Source organism: Bacillus rossius, chromosome 3 (genome assembly GCF_032445375.1).
Source record: "Bacillus rossius redtenbacheri isolate Brsri chromosome 3, Brsri_v3, whole genome shotgun sequence".
In the NCBI taxonomy this organism is placed as follows: Eukaryota; Metazoa; Arthropoda; class Insecta; order Phasmatodea; family Bacillidae; genus Bacillus; species Bacillus rossius.
In genome coordinates this window covers 2,856,155-2,867,447 of record NC_086332.1, presented here as the reverse complement: position 1 = coordinate 2,867,447, position 11,293 = coordinate 2,856,155, and positions in this window count along the sequence as shown.

The following is an 11,293-nucleotide window of genomic DNA, read 5'->3' as shown; positions in this document are numbered from 1 at the left end:
GTGCTTAGCAATGGCGTATGTCCAAAAGCTTATATCAAGTCATGCACTCCCATTGCACAAATTTTTAATAGATAGTGGTTGATAAAGTAAACGGAAAATAAATAAATGTTTTATGGGAAACTTTCTGTGTTTTTAAATATGTATGTATGCTTATTAATAACGTTCGCAGGCTTTCACGGCCATTGTCTGAAGTAGCTTGGCTTCTGGGCTGTAGCCGTGTCCTCGGCGAATAATTCACCGACGTTTCGGTCGACATTGCAGTCGCCATCATCAGGGAGCAGTTACCTACTGGTAGGTGTCCTTGTGCAAATAATTCACCGACGTTTCAGGGAGCAGTTACCTTACCGGTAGGTAACTGCTCCCTGATGATGGCGACTGCAATGTCGACCGAAACGTCGGTGAATTATTCGCCAAGGACACGGCTACAACCCAGAAGCCAAGCTACTTCACGCCTGCTTGTTGCGGGCATGCGGGCAGTGCGCAGTATCCAGAGATGACTTGTGTCGGAACTCTCGCGTCTCGCGAATCCCGCAGATCAGCTGTCCAGCTGTCCAGCTGTCCAGCTGCCCGACGCCAGACGAGGCACGCCACGCCCCGGTGCGCGCAGGGCGTAGCGCAATGATAATGACGGATTCAACTACTACTGGCACCAGCAGTTCACAGGCCGCAGCGAGCTTCACTAAGCAGACGAGACACGCCAAGGCAACGGACAGGAAGTTGCCAAACTTATCTACATCGCCCTGGTACACGAAATCGGCGTAGCGCCACTTCGACCCCTGGGGCGTTATACGGCAAGGCCGGGGAAGCCTTCTTTTCACAGACGAGAGAGCCAAACGTCCGATCGTGCATCTTCGGTTTTTTTTTGTATATTGTAAATATTTCTAATGTAGCTACACTTACCTAATATAACCAACAGTCCACAATGTTTTAAAGTATTTATAATGCAGCTAACCTATCCTAATCGACCGCAAAATATAATGCCACACCGGTTTATACAATGAGATATAACGGGGGAAAGAAAAAGCGAGCATGAACTTCGGGGAACTTCGGGTGCGGCTCTCTCGTCTGTGAAATGAAGGCTTCCCGGGGGGAGGGGGGGGGAGGCTGACGTCACGGCGCCAAGTTTTCCTCAAGGAAGCACACGGTGCCTTGACCCGCCACGTGGGAGCTGACAGCGCGCCGTCAGCTCGGCACGTGTCCGCCTCAACCACCGCGCCTGGTTCATCTGCAGCCACGCACTCATCGACACTGCACGATAGATACATGTTCACCGTGGGGGACGCACCACAACGCCGAAATACAACAACGCCGAAATGCCATATTGACCACAACGCCGACAGCTAGAAAACTGCTGTGTACCACAACTCCGAATTACCACGACGCCGAAATACACTAACGCCGAAAAATGTCATTGCAGGACTGCCACAAAGGTTAGGTTAGGTTAGACTATGTTAGACTAGGTTAGGTTGGGCTGGATAGGATAGGCTAGGTTAAGTTAGGTAGGTTATATTACGCTAGGTTAGGTTAGGTTAGGTTATGTTTGATTGTGGTATTTCGGCGTTAAGGTACATTTAAGAAACACACACAAATTCATTCAGTTGTTATTCTCGGCGTTGTGGTACACAGCAGTTTTCTAGCTGTCGGCGTTGTGGTCAATTTTGACATTCGGCGTTATGGTATTTCGGCGTTGTGGTAACGACCCTCACAGTGTGTATCGCTGCGCCAATATGACGAACTTTGGATTTGGTTGAAAATTTATAAAATTAGTATCTATAAATACTGTGCGCAAATCTCAATTACATCTTCTTAACGGGAACCAAGTGAAATTATAGCCCCTCAACTTCACTCCGGCATATATCACGATTATAACCTTATAACAGACTGCACTAGTTCACTAAGTCTTCACCAACCTCTGTTAGCCTGCGGGAGTTATATTAATTTAAAATAAATTTTATTTATTTGATAGTAAATCACTAAATTAAACAGGAAATTTAGCCCCCACAAAAGCAAGCTTGCGTGTAAGTACATCTAGTCACTTTAATCTAGTTGCGGTATTTGAATAAATTAAACATTTTAAAAATCATAACAAATTAAAAAATATATTAGTTTTTATGCATTTTAAAGTTAAAAAGAGCAATTAATTTTTAAAAATCTAAAGAATAACATTTTTAGTAAAAAATAATTACCTTATTTAAAAAGTCAAAAATAAAAATTTAAAGGAAAATGTACAAAAACATAAGTTACAACATTATATAAAACTTTAATTTAATACTAAAGAAATGTCTTCATCAGTTAAAGTATTCAGTTAAATATTTGCATAAATTTTATTTGAAAATACATATATTTTTTTAATTTTTCAGGTAGAATAACTACAATTATTGGTAGCAAAAATTCTAAATATCTCGGAGAAATTGTTTAATGAAATAGAGGAATAGGTAAATTTATGGTCTGTCTGTGCCGTGTACGATAATAATCAGATTCATAATTTGACTGATTTTTCCCTTTGATGTATACTCGTTATTGCGGCACTAAATTATTGTTTTAAATATCAGATACTCTTAGAAGTTTAAAACGTACCTTGGCTGGGTAAGTATGTTTTTTAAAATTATCAGTATAATAAGTTTTTGAATTGTATTAAGTGGTTTGATTGAATTTTGCTCATTCCTCCCCAGACCAGAATTCCATGCCGCAGAACAGACTGAAATTAGCAAAGTAAACCATCCTATTCCTTCAACAGTTAATATAGATAGATCTTGAAAGAATTTATACAATTTTTCTAATTTTGTTTGTTGGATAAGAAACATGTTGGTCCCATTAGATAAAAGAGTGGAGCACTAAATCTAAGTATTTCATATTCTGCGTTCTTTCAATTACACAATATTTTTCTCGCAGTTAACGCTTATTTCATTACAGACATGAAATTTAAATTCATGTTCGATAGACTGACCAGAAACGTTGCCAGAGAAAGTAATATATTTGGTTTTACTTAGGCCTATATTTAGAGAAAGAAAACTGTTATCTGGAACATCTTTAAAAAATTAAGTTAAATATTAACAGAAAAAAATAAAATTGCGGTATAATATTAAAAATAAAATATCTACCCGTCTATGTCGATGATTCATAAATAATTTATATAAATTAGAAAACAAATAGTCAAAGACTATGCCCTGTGGTACTCCTATATTTATATTTACAGTCTCCTAATTTATTACTTACTCTTAGTATCCGAGACCTACCCTCCAATTGCTGCAAGGAATGCAGGATAAATCATGACGAATGTCGCCCAAGCAGGCCTGGCACCTTCTTCATTTTCTCCAGGTCACCCTGCACTTGCTACAATTTGTTACTTGAGATCCTTGCAGTGTTAGGGCAACAAGTAGCACTGCTAGCGCGACTAAATGCACTTCTAAGGCAACTAGATGCACAGCTAGGGTGACTAGATACACTGCTAAGGGACTAGATGCACTGCTAGGGTGACTAGATGCACTGCAGGTGAACTAGATACACTGCTAGGGGACTAGATGCACTGCTATGGGACTAGATGCACTGCCAGGGGACTATATGCACTGCTAGGGTGACTAGATGCACTGCAGGTGGACTAGATACACTGCTAGGGGACTAGATGCACTGCTATGGGACTAGATGCACTGCTAGGGGACTAGATGCACTGCTATGGGACTAGATGCACTGCAGGTGGACTAGATAAACTTCTAAGGCAACTAATGCACTGCTAGAGGAACTTGATGCATTGATAGGGGACCAGATACACTGCTAGGGGACTAGATGCACTGCTAGGGCGTCTAGATAAACTTCTAAGGCAACTAATGCACTGCTAGGGGAACTTGATGCATTGCTATGGGGACTATATGCACTGCTAGGGGACTAGATACACTGCTAGGGGACTATATGACTGCTATGGTGACTAGAAGCACTGCACGAGGACTAGATACACTGCTAGGGGACTAGATGCACTGCTATGGGACTAGATACACTGCTTGGGAGACTATATACACTGCTAGGGGACTAGATACACTGCTAGGGGACTAGATGCACTGCTATGGGACTAGATACACTGCTTGGGAGACTATATACACTGCTAGGGGACTAGATACACTGCTAGGGGACTAGATGCACTGCTATGGGACTAGATGCACTGCTAGGGGACTAGATGCACTGCTAGGGGACTAGATGCACTGCTATGGGACTGGATGCACTGCAGGGGGACTAGATGTACTGCTATGGGACTAGATGCACTGCTATGGGACTAGATGCACTGCTAGTGAATAGATGCACTGCTAGGGGACTAGATGCACCGCTATGGGACTAGATACACAGCTAGGGAGACTAGATGCACTGCTAGGGGACTAGATACACTGCTACGGGATCAGATACACTGCTAGGAAGACTAGATGCACTGCTAGGGGACTAGATACACTGATACGGGATCAGATGCACTGATAGGGGACTAGATGCACTGCTAGGGGACTAGATACACTGCTACGGGATCAGATACACTGCTAGGGGACTAGATGCACCGCTATGGGACTATATACACTGCTAGGGAGACTAGATGCACTGCTAGGGGACTAGATACACTGATAGTGTGACTAGATGCACTGCAGGTGGACTAGATGCACTGCTAGTGTGACTAGATGCACTGCAGGGGGACTAGATGCACTGCTAGGGGACTAGATACACTGCTAGGGGACTAGATGCACTGCAGGTGGACTAGATGCACTGCTAGGGGACTAGATGCACTGCAGGGGGACTAGATGCACTGCTATGGGACTAGATACACTGCTAGGGGACTAGATGCACTGCTAGGGGACTAGATACACTGCTACGGGATCAGATGTACTGCTAGGGGACTAAATGCATTACTAGGGCGTCTAGATAAACTTCTAAGGCAACTAATGCACTGCTAGGGGAACTTGATGCATTGCTATGGGGACTTGATGCACTGCTAGGGGACTAGATGTACTGCTAGGGGACTAGATGCATTGCAGGGGGACTAGATGCACTGCAGGTGGACTAGATACACTGCTAGGGGACTAGATGCACTGATAGAGGGACGGCTAGTCCTCCTTGGTTCCCACTCGTGAAGCCCCGGGCTTAACTCACCCGGGAATCGAACCCAGCAGGAAGCGAGTGAAGACAGTCTGTTTGGTTGCAGTATACGAGACTCCAGGAGTAGCTAGACTCCAGGAGCAACGGACTCCAGGACAAGCTCTGACTCCAGGAGCAGTGAGACCCCCGGAGCATAGTGACTACAGGTACAGCCAGGGAGCTGCCGCTGGAACTTCCATGAGCTGCTTGTAGTTTCAGTTTTTAATGTAATACATATTTTACAAATTGTGATGATAAAATAAATATAAACTCCCACGTTAAATTCGTGCTTATCAATTGTTTTTAAGCATTATTATGAAATATCAAACAATCTTATCAATAATCTAAATGCATGTAACCAACTAGAAGGCTGGTTTATACATACTATATTGATTTTTTAAATTTCATTTTCTCATCTTAACTGTTGATTAAGTTCTATTACTATAAATATAACACTACAGATTTCTTGCATTATTTTTTCCGTCACAAAAAAGGGACATTATAAATGTGCTTTCAAACCTTATACTTGAGTGATTGATATTGAATACTGGCCCATATCATCAGTCACTTAATTATTGTAAATACTTGTTGATAAGAATTGTGTTTATAAACTTTTTCAAGTATATTTATATAAGTATATTTATGTACAATGTCCGTATGTAAAATTGATTTGCATTTTAAATTATTATATAATTATTTTTTAATAATTGAAATTTACAAATTAAAATAAAAATTCAGCACATTTAATGATTTTCATTTTAAGTTAAATATATCTCGATTATTTTACAAAATTAAAATTTTTTACATTACTATTGAATACTGAGAATTCATTTAAATTTATTGATTTGTTTTAATTGATATTTTACTAAAAGTATTTATAATATATTTCATGACCTTTTATTATTTTATTTACATTAATTATTTTCATGCCAAATTTTAATTAGTTTTTTATTACGCCAAGTAACTATAACTTCTAACGCGCGTACATAAGTACACGCTCCCATTTTTTAATCTTATATCTCAATATGGGTCTCTCTCTCTCTCTCTCTCTCTCTCTCTCTCTCTATATATATATATATATATATATATATAAAACTACATTTCATTTTTATGAATGTTATACTTGGTATGTGTTTTATTGGACATGTCACTTCATTTTACTCACTTTATTCAAAACTTTTAATTAGGCTGTGTAGAAACATTTTTTTTTTGTTTTAAGGATAATTAAATTCAAGACTTTTGAATAACCTTCAAATGGTTTTCTTGTAAAAGTAGCGCAGCGCTCTTGAGCTTAACCTCTTTCCTTGTAGTTTGTCGGGGGAACTGTCACGGTAAACAATGAGGCGTGTTTGCGGTGTAGGCAAATGTACGTGGACACATGTTCCCCCACCCCAACACTGCGCGGTACGCACCGACTGGCCAGTCCAAATGCACTGTCATTTAACGTCTACTTCCTGGATTACAACATTACATTCCAGAGACAATATTTTAAAGCCAATAATCGTGAAAGGGTGGTTACTTTCCTGCCAGTAAATAAGACTAGATTTTTGGTATTAGAAAATTATTTTTACATAAACAGTAAATATAAAAATGCATGGTAATTTTACTTTTTACGTTGGAGTGTGTGGTATTTATTTTCCATTTATGTACTCTTTGAGTGTGTTTATATTTTAAAACAGCAGCGCGTAAGAAACATGCTCTTACAGGCAACAAAACTATTCAGCTTCAAAAATTATGTTTGGTAATAGAGACTGTAAATATAACAGTTTGTGACAGTGAGTTATTACAACCAATGTTAAATAAAGTTTGGAATTTAAAATTTCAATATTCTTAAATATAACACATTAAATGAAAATTCATGATAAATAAATAACCCAAAACAAGTTACATAAATAATTGTGTTTTTTTTATTATTATTAAATACATACATTGCCAGCGTTCAAATAACTCAATTTACAACACCGTACCATGTTTTCCTTCTCGTTTTCACCTGATACAGGCGTGTCGATAGTCCAGATGTACACCATAAACAGTTTTTTTTGTCAAACATCAGTCCCCGCATATCAATCACAAGGTCTCACATTACTTTATGTTTCGACTTCATTTACAAAAAATATTTAGTAAATTTATAAAATTTTTAACTGGAGTGTAATTCAAAGATCGATAATATATCTCGGTAAATTGAGAAATGAAATTATAAATATGAAATAAGTTTGTAATAGGCATAGATTATGTGAATGATACAAGGTATATTAATGAAAGCAATCCGGTGTAAAAGTTAGTTGTTATTCAGGATGGTTGTTAGAAGCCGAGATGAGAGTGAGCGAGTGTGGTGTTGGCTCCTGGAGGGACCCAGCAGCACGGCCCACAGAGGGCAGCTCGCGGTGCCCGCTAGAAGGCGCCCCGGGACACCTGGAGGGACCCAGCAGCACGGCCCACAGAGGGCAGCTCGCGGTGCCCGCTAGAAGGCGCCCCGGGACACCTGGAGGGACCCAGCAGCACGGCCCACAGAGGGCAGCTCCCGGTGCCCGCTAGAAGGCTCCCCGGGACACCTGGAGGGACCCAGCAGCACGGCCCACAGAGGGCAGCTCCCGGTGCCCGCTAGAAGGCGCCCCGGGACACCTGGAGGGACCCAGCAGCACGGCCCACAGAGGGCAGCTCGCGGTGCCCGCTAGAAGGCTCCCCGGGACACCTGGAGGGACCGCCCCGAGGCGTGGTCCCCGGCGGCCTGGTCCCTCAGCTCGGCTAGCTGCTGCGCCAGGCGCCGCCACTGCCGCTGCCGCTCCAGCTGGGAGCCGCTCAGCGCGGCCTGCAGCCTCAGGAGCGCCTCCTCGCGCCGACCGGAGTCCTGAGCCAGCGGCGAGGCGGAGGGGTCGTCGGCCACTGCCCGGGCCAGCTCCAGCGCCGCCTCGTCGGCCAGGCGCCGCACCGCCGCCGCCACCTGGGCTGCCAGGGTGTCCTCCTGGTGCTCCCGGCCCTGAGGCGGCGGGTAGAACCACAGCAGCAGCGGCGAGGCGGAGGGGTCGTCGGCCACTGCCCGGGCCAGCTCCAGCGCCGCCTCGTCGGCCAGGCGCCGCACCGCCGCCGCCACCTGGGCTGCCAGGGTGTCCTCCTGGTGCTCCCGGCCCTGAGGCGGCGGGTAGAACCACAGCAGCAGCGGCGAGGCGGAGGGGTCGTCGGCCACTGCCCGGGCCAGCTCCAGCGCCGCCTCGTCGGCCAGGCGCCGCACCGCCGCCGCCACCTGGGCGGCCAGGGTGTCCTCCTGGTGCTCCCGGCCCTGAGGCGGCGGGTAGAACCACAGCAGCGGCGGCGAGGCGGCCTTGGCGCCCGCCTGGCCCGGGTAGGGCTGGTGGTAGGCGCACGAGTGCTGCGGCAGGGAGTAGTAGCCGGAGGACTTCTTGGCGCGCGCGCCGGACTGGGCGGTGCTGGTGTTGTCGGGGGCCTGGAGGGCCTGCAGCAGGCGGGACTCCGCGGGGACCTCGGGGGCCTCGCCGGGCTGCGCCGTGGTCTCGTCCAGGCCGCGGGCCCACGCCGCCGCGCACAGCACCAACACGCTGGCGACCGTCTTCATGGCGGGCCCAGTGCGGTCTTCACTCCAGGCAGATTACACGCAAGGGCCTATTTGTACGCTGATTTCATTCCACGAAAGTCGCTGAGTGCAGCGTTCCGCTGGTTCGCCGCTTCTCCGACGTTGCGTCACTCATTGGCCGCCAGTTGACGCGTAGCGTAGTACCACGCAGTGCATTTGAACACCCTTGATCGTAGAGGTGTTTGTCCGCAAAAACTGGTAACTTAAAACTTCTAGGGATCAAACAAACAAGCTGTATTAACATTTTTTCTCATTACGCCATTATACATTCTATTACTAAATTTATTAATTTTTATAAATAAAAGCTTTTTTTGACAATTTGCGTACAATATTTTGACGTCATAACGTCTTATAAATGATGAACGCCGGCTGCACGCAAGAAAAAGCATGACTCATTGTCACGTTCCGTCTGAGCCGAGCGTGCAAGAACCGGCCAACCACCGTGCGAGAAAATCTTCTATAATATCAATCAGGTTAAGGAATGCAAATTTCATCAATGTTTTCTTACGATGTTATCACGTAAAATTATCGTCCGTAAAACGACTTTACAGACAACCCCCTTTTTTTATATATGTTATTTTACCGCTTTTGAAGAAAATTTACACATTTTACATTATAATTAAAGGAAAATAAATGGTCTTACATGCTAATTTATCATGTAACTATTTACTCGTGATTGAAATGGTAATTTTCAGTTTCTATTACAAACTAGGTTCTTTCGTAATGCTCACAATTTAAATTTAAATTTAGTAGTTTGGTAATGGTCCTGTGTTTTAATTTGTTTCCACTTGACATTAGTATAAATTATCAGGGACATTAAATAATCCCATTGTTAATGGCCCTTACCGGCGTATAAAGTAATCATGCGATATTATCATTGACGCTTTATCTCTAGTCGGCCGGATGCATTTGTAAAAGGGAATACGTGTGACCTAGCCTCAAACACAACAGCTATCGGTGACCAGACAGGGATGCCCGGGCATCGCTGCTTCGCTCACGTGACTGCAGTGGGAGGCGGCGTCAGGTGGTCCAGTGTGCTCAGGGCCCAATCCTCGCTGTGCTGGTTCCTTGCTGTGGGGGCCAACACCCTCTGTGCAGCAATGCCAGCAAGGGAAAATCTCGGTAATGAGCTGCTGGCAACACGAGACGGTCAGGACAGCTGATCGCGATCTGGGAACTGCTGGGTCAGCACAGTGTGCTTACTGGAGCAGTGTGCTCACTGGGGCAGTGTGCGTTGCTCAGACCTGTATCCAGACTGCCCATGTTATGAGTCCATGTTTGAGATAACCTTGCAGTCTGTGTATCTGTGCGTGCTCGCTAATGACTACTGGCTCGCTACTGACTTCTTATTCGCTACTGACTACTGACTCGCTACTGACTCCTGGCTCGCTACTGACTTTTGGCTCACTACTGACTATTGGCTCGCTACTGACTGATGGCTCGCTACTGACTATTGGCTTGCTACTGACTACTGGCTTGCTACTGAATATTGGCTCGCTAATAACTACTGACTCGCTACTGACTCCTGGCTCGCTACTGACTTTTGGCTCACTACTGACTATTGGCTCGCTACTGACTTTTGGCTCACTACTGACTATTGGCTCGCTACTGACTGATGGCTCGCTACTGACTATTGGCTTGCTACTGACTACTGACTCCTGGCTCGCTACTGACTTTTGGCTCACTACTGACTATTGGCTCGCTACTGACTGATGGCTCGCTACTGACTGCTGACTTGCTACTGACTACTGGCTCGCTACTGACTACTGACTCTCTACTGACTACTGGCTCGCTACTGACTCGCTACTGACTACTGGCTTGCTACTGACTATTGGCTCGTTACCGACTACTGACTCGCTACTTATCTACTGGCTCGCTACTAACTACTGGCTTGCTACTGACACGCTACTGACTACTGGCTCGCTACTGACTATTGGCTTGCTACTGACTACTGACTCGCTACTGACTGCTGGCTCGCTACTGACTACTTATTCGCTGCTGACTACTGGTTCGCTACTAACCTCCGGGTTACAGATTTAGAATAAATATAATCTTTGAGAATTCCTCAACGATATCCGTGTGATAATGGAACAAAACTGTGCATATCGTACATAGGCACTGATGCACAACAAACTCTGACTAACATTTAGCAATATATCCAATTATTTACATAATATTTAATAAGACGATTCATACTTATTAGGATCAATATTTTAATTAATTAATGAACAAAATTTAGCATATATATAGTTTATTATATGGTCTCAATTAAAATAGTTTCGGTGAACATAGGTTGACTAAAAACCTCTGGGCTAGGAAGCTGGTAAAAGAAGGTAGAACATGCCTAGTCTTGAAATGTTGGGGCATGACTTGATCAGGCTTGGATGCGTGACGTCACTTCACTGGGCAGCTTGGCTCATCCTAGAAGGAATGAGCACTGAGCACAGTGGGCTGTATTGAGATATGAGCACCTCCACGCCCTATGTGACCTCGCTCATGAGGCGAGGAGGCATCGCCGCCCAGACTTCCAGCGCTATGAGAGATATCAGTGCCTGGGTTTGATTGTTTTATGATAATTGTTATGTTTCCCTGATTTCA